Below are 15,856 nucleotides of genomic sequence, written 5' to 3' on the forward strand. Positions count from 1 at the left end.
CTGTGTATTATTATCAGAACTGTATATTATTATCGGAACTGTATATTATTATCAGAACTGTGTATTATTTTCAAAACTGTATATTATTATCAGAACTGTGTATTATTTTCAAAACTGTGTATTATTATCAGAACTTTGTATCATTTTCAAAACTGTGTATTATTATCAGAACTGTGTATTATTTTCAGAACTGTGTATTATTATCAAAACCGTGTATTATTTTCAGAACTGTGTATTTTTTTCAGAACTGTGTATTATATCATAACTGTTTATTATTTTCAGAACTGTGTATTATTTTCAAAACTGTGTATTATTTTCAGAACTGTGTATTATTTTCTAGAACTGTGCATTATATCAGAACTGTGTATTATTATCAGAACTGTGTATTATTATCAGAACTGTGTATTATTGTCAGAACTTTGTATTATTATCAGAACTGTGTATTATTTTCAAAACTGTGTATTATTATCAGAACTGTGTATCATTTTCAAAACTGTGTATTATTATCAGAACTGTGTATTATTATCAGAACTGTGTATTATTATCAGACCGCAAGCATGGCGCGGCGCCGGCCTACAAGTCCAAAAAGACCCAAGATTGGTTTTAAAAGAAGTGTTACGACTTTGTATATTTCTCTCACTGATCCATCCCCCCCCCCCGCCTTTTACCCTCTTTACTTCGTTTAGTAATACGACGAGTACATAGCAAACATGACATCCCACAACACGAAAGCCAGCCTGATCGCCGACATCCGCTGAGTATTCGCCGAGCTTCCTCTGGCGTTTGTGGAAAAGGAATGTTCCCAGTTACGTATCGAGATGGCGATACAGGCTGACGGGTGATACACTGAATAGATGTAAGGTCTACTGCATAATCAAATTACCTGAATTTATTTTGTTCAAAAAAAGCGTAAAATAAAACTGTAATGTTGTTAAGGATGACAAGTTTATCGTTTCAACTTGTAGTTTTTAACTTTCGGCAGAGGATTTAGAAAGTCATCCAAGTCAAAGGCGACTACATTGAAAATTAAATGCTAAAATTTATTTTCAGTTTTGTAAGCTATCATTGCAATACCTTTCTAGAGGAAAGTGTATTTGTTTCTTTATTAATAAATCCTTTGCAAGTTGGTCCAAACAATTTCTGCCCACCCTGTATAGGTGTTATATAGACCGCCATACAACATTCCACCTCTTTTTCTTCTACTCTTCAAAAACACGCGACTAACACTATCTCTTACGATGCTAATGTTATTCGATTACCCAAACATATTTAATTACGTTGTCAAGCTATTGATTTTCTATTGGCTTTATTGCACATCACGGTTTTCCTAAAGAATAATGAGGAACACTAACAAATCATTACGATGGTTTGTCGATGGAAGGCACGAATTAAATGCCAATTGGTTTTGTTTAAAATGCTGTGCTTGACAAACCAACATCCCAAATTATGTTGATAACGACGGCAGCGCTCGTCTCTCATGGGAAACTCGTCTTCATCTTCGTCAAATAAATTTGCAATTTGTGTCATCCTTGTCACATTCTCTTTTAGTGGCCATTCATTTCGAAAATTCAGGGAGAATAAATTAAAATTGTAACAACCATGTCTCTTCTCATACCAGTCCGCTATCTATCTATCTATCTATCTATCTATCTATCTATCTATCTATCTATCTATCTATCTATCTATATATATATCTATCTATCTATCTATCTATCTATCTATCTATCTATCTCTCTCTCTCTCTCTCTCTCTCTCTATATATATATATATATATATATATATATATGTATATATATATAATGTGCGCCAATTAATTTGAAACACTTGTACCCCCTCGGCGTAATTATTTTCGCCTAAACCGATAATTAGCAAAGTCCCACCCCTTTCACTGTAGAGATCACTAAATGCCGGAAAGCCTTCTATTTTAATAGTTTCTTCCCCCCGCTTTTGAAGAATATGGGTCCTATAATATATATATATATATATATAATTTAAAGGAGATTAGAATAATAGTCTAAAGAGCTAAGTGCATTTTAATGTAATAGTGAAATTACTAGTTTAATTAAAATACAGGAAATGCTCGTTGTAATTTAGATATATAATAAGCTCGATAGTTAAATGTCCTAGAGCTAATTCAATATTAAGTAATGTGATTTATAATTTAAAAATTTAAAAAAAAATTTTAAATTTAAAAATCAAATGTTATATGACTTTTATGCACGTAATAAATTTATGCACATAATAAATTTGAATATTATATGACTTTTATGCACAAATTAAATTTAAATATTATATGACTTTTATGCACATAATAAATTTAAATATTATATGACTTTTATGCACATAATAAATTTAAATATTATATGACTTTTATGCACATAATAAATTTAAATATTATATGACTTTTATGCACGTAATAAATTTAAATATTATATGACTTTTATGCACGTAATAAATTTAAATATTATATGACTTTTATGCACGTAATAAATTTAAATATTATATGACTTTTATGCACGTAATAAATTTAAATATTATATGACTTTTATGCACGTAATAAATTTAAATATTATATGACTTTTATGCACGTAATAAATTTAAATATTATATGACTTTTATGCACGTAATAAATTTAAATATTATATGACTTTTATGCACGTAATAAATTTAAATATTATATGACTTTTATGCACGTAATAAATTTGAATATTATATGACTTTTATGCACATAATAAATTTAAATATTATATGACTTTTATGCACATAATAAATTTGAATATTATATGACTTTTATGCACGTAATAAATTTAAATATTATATAACTTTTATGCACGTAATAAATTTAAATATTATATGACTTTTATGCACGTAATAAATTTAAATATTATATGACTTTTATGCACGTAATAAATTTGAATATTATATGACTTTTATGCACATAATAAATTTGAATATTATATGACTTTTATGCACGTAATAAATTTTAATATTATATGACTTTTATGCACGTAATAAATTTAAATATTATATGACTTTTATGCACGTAATAAATTTGAATATTATATGACTTTTATGCACATAATAAATTTAAATATTATATGACTTTTATGCACATAATAAATTTTAATATTATATGACTTTTATGCACGTAATAAATTTAAATATTATATGACTTTTATGCACGTAATAAATTTGAATATTATATGACTTTTATGCACGTTATAAATTTGAATATTATATGACTTTTATGCACGTAATAAATTTAAATATTATATGACTTTTATGCACGTAATAAATTTAAATATTATATGACTTTTATGCACGTAATAAATTTAAATATTATATGACTTTTATGCACGTAATAAATTTAAATATTATATGACTTTTATGCACATAATAAATTTAAATATTATATGACTTTTATGCACGTAATAAATTTTAATATTATATGACTTTTATGCACGTAATAAATTTGAATATTATATTACTTTTATGCACGTAATAAATTTAAATATTATATGACTTTTATGCACGTAATAAATTTTAATATTATATGACTTTTATGCACGTAATAAATTTGAATATTATCTGACTTTTATGCACGTAATAAATTTGAATATTATATGACTTTTATGCACGTAATAAATTTTAATATTATATGACTTTTATGCACGTAATAAATTTAAATATTATATGACTTTTATGCACATAATAAATTTTAATATTATATGACTTTTATGCACGTAATAAATTTAAATATTATATGACTTTTATGCACGTAATAAATTTGAATATTATATGACTTTTATGCACATAATAAATTTAAATATTATATGACTTTTATGCACGTAATAAATTTGAATATTATATGACTTTTATGCACATAATAAATTTAAATATTATATGACTTTTATGCACATAATAAATTTAAATATTATATGACTTTTATGCACATAATAAATTTGAATATTATATGACTTTTATGCACGTAATAAATTTTAATATTATATGACTTTTATGCACGTAATAAATTTAAATATTATATGACTTTTATGCACGTAATAAATTTGAATATTATATGACTTTTATGCACATAATAAATTTAAATATTATATGACTTTTATGCACATAATAAATTTTAATATTATATGACTTTTATGCACGTAATAAATTTAAATATTATATGACTTTTATGCACGTAATAAATTTAAATATTATATGACTTTTATGCACGTAATAAATTTAAATATTATATGACTTTTATGCACGTAATAAATTTAAATATTATATGACTTTTATGCACGTAATAAATTTGAATATTATATGACTTTTATGCACATAATAAATTTAAATATTATATGACTTTTATTCACGTAATAAATTTATATATTATATGACTTTTATGCACATAATAAATTGAAATATTATATGACTTTTATGCACGTAATAAATTTGAATATTATATGACTTTTATGCACGTAATAAATTTAAATATTATATGACTTTTATGCACATAATAAATTTAAATATTATATGACTTTTATGCACGTAATAAATTTAAATATTATATGACTTTTATGCACATAATAAATTTAAATATTATATGACTTTTATGCACGTAATAAATTTAAATATTATATGACTTTTATGCACGTAATAAATTTACATATTATATGACTTTTATGCACGTAATAAATTTGAATATTATATGACTTTTATGCACGTAATAAATTTAAATATTATATGACTTTTATGCACGTAATAAATTTGAATATTATATGACTTTTATGCACGTAATAAATTTAAATATTATATGACTTTTATGCACGTAATAAATTTGAATATTATATGACTTTTATGCACGTAATAAATTTTAATATTATATGACTTTTATGCACGTAATAAATTTGAATATTATATGACTTTTATGCACGTAATAAATTTTAATATTATATGACTTTTATGCACGTAATAAATTTGAATATTATATGACTTTTATGCACGTAATAAATTTAAATATTATATGACTTTTATGCACGTAATAAATTTAAATATTATATGACTTTTATGCACGTAATAAATTTGAATATTATATGACTTTTATGCACGTAATAAATTTGAATATTATATGACTTTTATGCACGTAATAAATTTGAATATTATATGACTTTTATGCACGTAATAAATTTTAATATTATATGACTTTTATGCACGTAATAAATTTAAATATTATATGACTTTTATGCACGTAATAAATTTTAATATTATATGACTTTTATGCACGTAATAAATTTAAATATTATATGACTTTTATGCACGTAATAAATTTTAATATTATATGACTTTTATGCACGTAATAAATTTTAATATTATATGACTTTTATGCACGTAATAAATTTGAATATTATATGACTTTTATGCACGTAATAAATTTTAATATTATATGACTTTTATGCACATAATAAATTTAAATATTATATGACTTTTATGCACGTAATAAATTTTAATATTATATGACTTTTATGCACGTAATAAATTTGAATATTATATGACTTTTATGCACGTAATAAATTTGAATATTATATGACTTTTATGCACGTAATAAATTTTAATATTATATGACTTTTATGCACGTAATAAATTTAAATATTATATGACTTTTATGCACATAATAAATTTTAATATTATATGACTTTTATGCACGTAATAAATTTAAATATTATATGACTTTTATGCACGTAATAAATTTAAATATTATATGACTTTTATGTACGTAATAAATTTGAATATTATATGACTTTTATGCACGTAATACATTTTAATATTATATGACTTTTATGCACGTAACAAATTTGAATATTATATGACTTTTATGCACGTAATAAATTTTAATATTATATGACTTTTATGCACGTAATAAATTTGAATATTATATGACTTTTATGCACGTAATAAATTTAAATATTATATGACTTTTATGCACGTAATAAATTTAAATATTATATGACTTTTATGCACGTAATAAATTTGAATATTATATGACTTTTATGCACGTAATAAATTTTAATATTATATGACTTTTATGCACGTAATAAATTTGAATATTATATGACTTTTATGCACGTAATAAATTTTAATATTATATGACTTTTATGCACGTAATAAATTTAAATATTATATGACTTTTATGCACGTAATAAATTTTAATATTATATGACTTTTATGCACGTAATAAATTTTAATATTATATGACTTTTATGCACGTAATAAATTTTAATATTATATGACTTTTATGCACGTAATAAATTTTAATATTATATGACTTTTATGCACGTAATAAATTTTAATATTATATGACTTTTATGCACGTAATAAATTTTAATATTATATGACTTTTATGCACGTAATAAATTTAAATATTATATGACTTTTATGCACGTAATAAATTTTAATATTATATGACTTTTATGCACGTAATAAATTTGAATATTATATGACTTTTATGCACGTAATAAATTTAAATATTATATGACTTTTATGCACGTAATAAATTTGAATATTATATGACTTTTATGCACGTAATAAATTTAAATATTATATGACTTTTATGCACATAATAAATTTTAATATTATATGACTTTTATGCACGTAATAAATTTAAATATTATATGACTTTTATGCACGTAATAAATTTAAATATTATATGACTTTTATGCACGTAATAAATTTGAATATTATATGACTTTTATGCACGTAATAAATTTTAATATTATATGACTTTTATGCACGTAATAAATTTAAATATTATATGACTTTTATGCACGTAATAAATTTGAATATTATATGACTTTTATGCACATAATAAATTTAAATATTATATGACTTTTATGCACGTAATAAATTTAAATATTATATGACTTTTATGCACGTAATAAATTTGAATATTATATGACTTTTATGCACATAATAAATTTTAATATTATATGACTTTTATGCACATAATAAATTTGAATATTATATGACTTTTATGCACGTAATAAATTTAAATATTATATGACTTTTATGCACGTAATAAATTTGAATATTATATGACTTTTATGCACGTAATAAATTTAAATATTATATGACTTTTATGCACGTAATAAATTTGAATATTATATGACTTTTATGCACGTAATAAATTTAAATATTATATGACTTTTATGCACGTAATAAATTTGAATATTATATGACTTTTATGCACGTAATAAATTTAAATATTATATGACTTTTATGCACGTAATAAATTTGAATATTATATGACTTTTATGCACGTAATAAATTTGAATATTATATGACTTTTATGCACATAATAAATTTAAATATTATATGACTTTTATGCACGTAATAAATTTGAATATTATATGACTTTTATGCACATAATAAATTTAAATATTATATGACTTTTATGCACATAATAAATTTAAATATTATATGACTTTTATGCACGTAATAAATTTGAATATTATATGACTTTTATGCACGTAATAAATTTTAATATTATATGACTTTTATGCACGTAATAAATTTAAATATTATATGACTTTTATGCACGTAATAAATTTGAATATTATATGACTTTTATGCACGTAATACATTTTAATATTATATGACTTTTATGCACGTAATAAATTTGAATATTATATGACTTTTATGCACGTAATAAATTTTAATATTATATGACTTTTATGCACGTAACAAATTTGAATATTATATGACTTTTATGCACGTAATAAATTTTAATATTATATGACTTTTATGCACGTAATAAATTTGAATATTATATGACTTTTATGCACGTAATAAATTTAAATATTATATGACTTTTATGCACGTAATAAATTTAAATATTATATGACTTTTATGCACGTAATAAATTTGAATATTATATGACTTTTATGCACGTAATAAATTTTAATATTACATGACTTTTATGCACGTAATAAATTTGAATATTATATGACTTTTATGCACGTAATAAATTTTAATATTATATGACTTTTATGCACGTAATAAATTTAAATATTATATGACTTTTATGCACGTAATAAATTTTAATATTATATGACTTTTATGCACGTAATAAATTTTAATATTATATGACTTTTATGCACGTAATAAATTTTAATATTATATGACTTTTATGCACGTAATAAATTTTAATATTATATGACTTTTATGCACGTAATAAATTTTAATATTATATGACTTTTATGCACGTAATAAATTTTAATATTATATGACTTTTATGCACGTAATAAATTTAAATATTATATGACTTTTATGCACGTAATAAATTTTAATATTATATGACTTTTATGCACGTAATAAATTTGAATATTATATGACTTTTATGCACGTAATAAATTTAAATATTATATGACTTTTATGCACGTAATAAATTTGAATATTATATGACTTTTATGCACGTAATAAATTTAAATATAATATGACTTTTATGCACATAATAAATTTTAATATTATATGACTTTTATGCACGTAATAAATTTAAATATTATATGACTTTTATGCACGTAATAAATTTAAATATTATATGACTTTTATGCACGTAAAAAATTTGAATATTATATGACTTTTATGCACGTAATAAATTTTAATATTATATGACTTTTATGCACGTAATAAATTTAAATATTATATGACTTTTATGCACGTAATAAATTTGAATATTATATGACTTTTATGCACATAATAAATTTAAATATTATATGACTTTTATGCACGTAATAAATTTAAATATTATATGACTTTTATGCACGTAATAAATTTGAATATTATATGACTTTTATGCACATAATAAATTTTAATATTGTATGACTTTTATGCACATAATAAATTTGAATATTATATGACTTTTATGCACGTAATAAATTTAAATATTATATGACTTTTATGCACGTAATAAATTTGAATATTATATGACTTTTATGCACGTAATAAATTTAAATATTATATGACTTTTATGCACGTAATAAATTTGAATATTATATGACTTTTATGCACGTAATAAATTTGAATATTATATGACTTTTATGCACGTAATAAATTTTAATATTATATGACTTTTATGCACGTAATAAATTTAAATATTATATGACTTTTATGCACGTAATAAATTTGAATATTATATGACTTTTATGCACGTAATAAATTTGAATATTATATGACTTTTATGCACATAATAAATTTAAATATTATATGACTTTTATGCACGTAATAAATTTGAATATTATATGACTTTTATGCACATAATAAATTTAAATATTATATGACTTTTATGCACATAATAAATTTAAATATTATATGACTTTTATGCACATAATAAATTTGAATATTATATGACTTTTATGCACGTAATAAATTTTAATATTATATGACTTTTATGCACGTAATAAATTTAAATATTATATGACTTTTATGCACGTAATAAATTTGAATATTATATGACTTTTATGCACATAATAAATTTAAATATTATATGACTTTTATGCACATAATAAATTTTAATATTATATGACTTTTATGCACGTAATAAATTTAAATATTATATGACTTTTATGCACGTAATAAATTTAAATATTATATGACTTTTATGCACGTAATAAATTTAAATATTATATGACTTTTATGCACGTAATAAATTTAAATATTATATGACTTTTATGCACGTAATAAATTTGAATATTATATGACTTTTATGCACATAATAAATTTAAATATTATATGACTTTTATTCACGTAATAAATTTATATATTATATGACTTTTATGCACATAATAAATTGAAATATTATATGACTTTTATGCACGTAATAAATTTGAATATTATATGACTTTTATGCACGTAATAAATTTAAATATTATATGACTTTTATGCACATAATAAATTTAAATATTATATGACTTTTATGCACGTAATAAATTTAAATATTATATGACTTTTATGCACATAATAAATTTAAATATTATATGACTTTTATGCACGTAATAAATTTAAATATTATATGACTTTTATGCACGTAATAAATTTACATATTATATGACTTTTATGCACGTAATAAATTTGAATATTATATGACTTTTATGCACGTAATAAATTTAAATATTATATGACTTTTATGCACGTAATAAATTTGAATATTATATGACTTTTATGCACGTAATAAATTTAAATATTATATGACTTTTATGCACGTAATAAATTTGAATATTATATGACTTTTATGCACGTAATAAATTTTAATATTATATGACTTTTATGCACGTAATAAATTTGAATATTATATGACTTTTATGCACGTAATAAATTTTAATATTATATGACTTTTATGCACGTAATAAATTTGAATATTATATGACTTTTATGCACGTAATAAATTTAAATATTATATGACTTTTATGCACGTAATAAATTTAAATATTATATGACTTTTATGCACGTAATAAATTTGAATATTATATGACTTTTATGCACGTAATAAATTTTAATATTATATGACTTTTATGCACGTAATAAATTTGAATATTATATGACTTTTATGCACGTAATAAATTTTAATATTATATGACTTTTATGCACGTAATAAATTTAAATATTATATGACTTTTATGCACGTAATAAATTTTAATATTATATGACTTTTATGCACGTAATAAATTTAAATATTATATGACTTTTATGCACGTAATAAATTTTAATATTATATGACTTTTATGCACGTAATAAATTTGAATATTATATGACTTTTATGCACGTAATAAATTTGAATATTATATGACTTTTATGCACGTAATAAATTTTAATATTATATGACTTTTATGCACATAATAAATTTAAATATTATATGACTTTTATGCACGTAATAAATTTTAATATTATATGACTTTTATGCACGTAATAAATTTGAATATTATATGACTTTTATGCACGTAATAAATTTGAATATTATATGACTTTTATGCACGTAATAAATTTTAATATTATATGACTTTTATGCACGTAATAAATTTAAATATTATATGACTTTTATGCACATAATAAATTTTAATATTATATGACTTTTATGCACGTAATAAATTTAAATATTATATGACTTTTATGCACGTAATAAATTTAAATATTATATGACTTTTATGCACGTAATAAATTTGAATATTATATGACTTTTATGCACGTAATACATTTTAATATTATATGACTTTTATGCACGTAACAAATTTGAATATTATATGACTTTTATGCACGTAATAAATTTTAATATTATATGACTTTTATGCACGTAATAAATTTGAATATTATATGACTTTTATGCACGTAATAAATTTAAATATTATATGACTTTTATGCACGTAATAAATTTAAATATTATATGACTTTTATGCACGTAATAAATTTGAATATTATATGACTTTTATGCACGTAATAAATTTTAATATTATATGACTTTTATGCACGTAATAAATTTGAATATTATATGACTTTTATGCACGTAATAAATTTTAATATTATATGACTTTTATGCACGTAATAAATTTAAATATTATATGACTTTTATGCACGTAATAAATTTTAATATTATATGACTTTTATGCACGTAATAAATTTTAATATTATATGACTTTTATGCACGTAATAAATTTTAATATTATATGACTTTTATGCACGTAATAAATTTTAATATTATATGACTTTTATGCACGTAATAAATTTTAATATTATATGACTTTTATGCACGTAATAAATTTTAATATTATATGACTTTTATGCACGTAATAAATTTAAATATTATATGACTTTTATGCACGTAATAAATTTTAATATTATATGACTTTTATGCACGTAATAAATTTGAATATTATATGACTTTTATGCACGTAATAAATTTAAATATTATATGACTTTTATGCACGTAATAAATTTGAATATTATATGACTTTTATGCACGTAATAAATTTAAATATTATATGACTTTTATGCACATAATAAATTTTAATATTATATGACTTTTATGCACGTAATAAATTTAAATATTATATGACTTTTATGCACGTAATAAATTTAAATATTATATGACTTTTATGCACGTAATAAATTTGAATATTATATGACTTTTATGCACGTAATAAATTTTAATATTATATGACTTTTATGCACGTAATAAATTTAAATATTATATGACTTTTATGCACGTAATAAATTTGAATATTATATGACTTTTATGCACATAATAAATTTAAATATTATATGACTTTTATGCACGTAATAAATTTAAATATTATATGACTTTTATGCACGTAATAAATTTGAATATTATATGACTTTTATGCACATAATAAATTTTAATATTATATGACTTTTATGCACATAATAAATTTGAATATTATATGACTTTTATGCACGTAATAAATTTAAATATTATATGACTTTTATGCACGTAATAAATTTGAATATTATATGACTTTTATGCACGTAATAAATTTAAATATTATATGACTTTTATGCACGTAATAAATTTGAATATTATATGACTTTTATGCACGTAATAAATTTGAATATTATATGACTTTTATGCACGTAATAAATTTGAATATTATATGACTTTTATGCACGTAATAAATTTAAATATTATATGACTTTTATGCACGTAATAAATTTGAATATTATATGACTTTTATGCACGTAATAAATTTGAATATTATATGACTTTTATGCACATAATAAATTTAAATATTATATGACTTTTATGCACGTAATAAATTTGAATATTATATGACTTTTATGCACATAATAAATTTAAATATTATATGACTTTTATGCACATAATAAATTTAAATATTATATGACTTTTATGCACATAATAAATTTGAATATTATATGACTTTTATGCACGTAATAAATTTTAATATTATATGACTTTTATGCACGTAATAAATTTAAATATTATATGACTTTTATGCACGTAATAAATTTGAATATTATATGACTTTTATGCACATAATAAATTTAAATATTATATGACTTTTATGCACATAATAAATTTTAATATTATATGACTTTTATGCACGTAATAAATTTAAATATTATATGACTTTTATGCACGTAATAAATTTAAATATTATATGACTTTTATGCACGTAATAAATTTAAATATTATATGACTTTTATGCACGTAATAAATTTAAATATTATATGACTTTTATGCACGTAATAAATTTGAATATTATATGACTTTTATGCACATAATAAATTTAAATATTATATGACTTTTATGCACGTAATAAATTTATATATTATATGACTTTTATGCACATAATAAATTGAAATATTATATGACTTTTATGCACGTAATAAATTTGAATATTATATGACTTTTATGCACGTAATAAATTTAAATATTATATGACTTTTATGCACATAATAAATTTAAATATTATATGACTTTTATGCACGTAATAAATTTAAATATTATATGACTTTTATGCACATAATAAATTTAAATATTATATGACTTTTATGCACGTAATAAATTTAAATATTATATGACTTTTATGCACGTAATAAATTTACATATTATATGACTTTTATGCACGTAATAAATTTGAATATTATATGACTTTTATGCACGTAATAAATTTAAATATTATATGACTTTTATGCACGTAATAAATTTGAATATTATATGACTTTTATGCACGTAATAAATTTAAATATTATATGACTTTTATGCACATAATAAATTTAAATATTATATGACTTTTATGCACGTAATAAATTTAAATATTATATGACTTTTATGCACGTAATAAATTTAAATATTATATGACTTTTATGCACGTAATAAATTTGAATATTATGTGACTTTTATGCACATAATAAATTTGAATATTATATGACTTTTATGCACGTAATAAATTTTAATATTATATGACTTTTATGCACGTAATAAATTTAAATATTATATGACTTTTATGCACGTAATAAATTTGAATATTATATGACTTTTATGCACATAATAAATTTAAATATTATATGACTTTTATGCACATAATAAATTTTAATATTATATGACTTTTATGCACGTAATAAATTTAAATATTATATGACTTTTATGCACGTAATAAATTTAGATATTTTTATGACTTTTATGCACATAATAAATATAAATATTATATGACTTTTATGCACATAATAAATTTAAATATTATATGACTTTTATGCACGTAATAAATTTGAATATTATATGACTTTTATGCACGTAATAAATTTAAATATTATATGACTTTTATGCACGTAATAAATTTAAATATTATATGACTTTTATGCACGTAATAAATATAAATATTATATGACTTTTATGCACGTAATAAATTTAAATATTATATGACTTTTATGCACGTAATAAATTTAAATATTATATGACTTTTATGCACGTAATAAATTTGAATATTATATGACTTTTATGCACATAATAAATTTAAATATTATATGACTTTTATGCACGTAATAAATTTAAATATTATATGACTTTTATGCACATAATAAATTTAAATATTATATGACTTTTATGCACGTAATAAATTTGAATATTATATGACTTTTATGCACATAATAAATTTAAATATTATATGACTTTTATGCACATAATAAATTTTAATATTATATGACTTTTATGCACGTAATAAATATAAATATTATATGACTTTTATGCACGTAATAAATTTAAATATTATATGACTTTTATGCACGTAATAAATTTAAATATTATATGACTTTTATGCACATAATAAATTTAAATATTATATGACTTTTATGCACGTAATAAATTTAAATATTATATGACTTTTATGCACATAATAAATTTAAATATTATATGACTTTTATGCACGTAATAAATTTAAATATTATATGACTTTTATGCACATAATAAATTTAAATATTATATGACTTTTATGCACGTAATAAATTTAAATATTATATGACTTTTATGCACATAATAAATTTAAATATTATATGACTTTTACGCACGTAATAAATTTGAATATTATATGACTTTTATGCACATAATAAATTTAAATATTATATGACTTTTATGCACGTAATAAATTTAAATATTATATGACTTTTATGCACATAATAAATTTAAATATTATATGACTTTTATGCACATAATAAATTTAAATATTATATGACTTTTATGCACGTAATAAATTTAAATATTATATGACTTTTATGCACATAATAAATTTGAATATTATATGACTTTTATGCACGTAATAAATTTGAATATTATATGACTTTTATGCACATAATAAATTTAAATATTATATGACTTTTATGCACATAATAAATTTAAATATTATATGACTTTTATGCACGTAATAAATATAAATATAATATGACTTTTATGCACGTAATAAATTTAAATATTATATGAATTTTATGCACGTAATAAATTTAAATATTATATGACTTTTATGCACGTAATAAATTTGAATATTATATGACTTTTATGCACATAATAAATTTAAATATTATATGACTTTTATGCACGTAATAAATTTAAATATTATATGACTTTTATGCACATAATAAATTTAAATATTATATGACTTTTATGCACATAATAAATTTAAATATTATATGACTTTTATGCACATAATAAATTTGAATATTATATGACTTTTATGCACATAATAAATTTAAATATTATATGACTTTTATGCACATAATAAATTTAAATATTATATGACTTTTATGCACGTAATAAATATAAATATTATATGACTTTTATGCACGT

Source organism: Euprymna scolopes, chromosome 31 (assembly GCF_053919585.1).
Source record: "Euprymna scolopes isolate OS-2025 chromosome 31, ASM5391958v1, whole genome shotgun sequence".
Lineage (NCBI taxonomy): Eukaryota > Metazoa > Mollusca > Cephalopoda > Sepiida > Sepiolidae > Euprymna > Euprymna scolopes.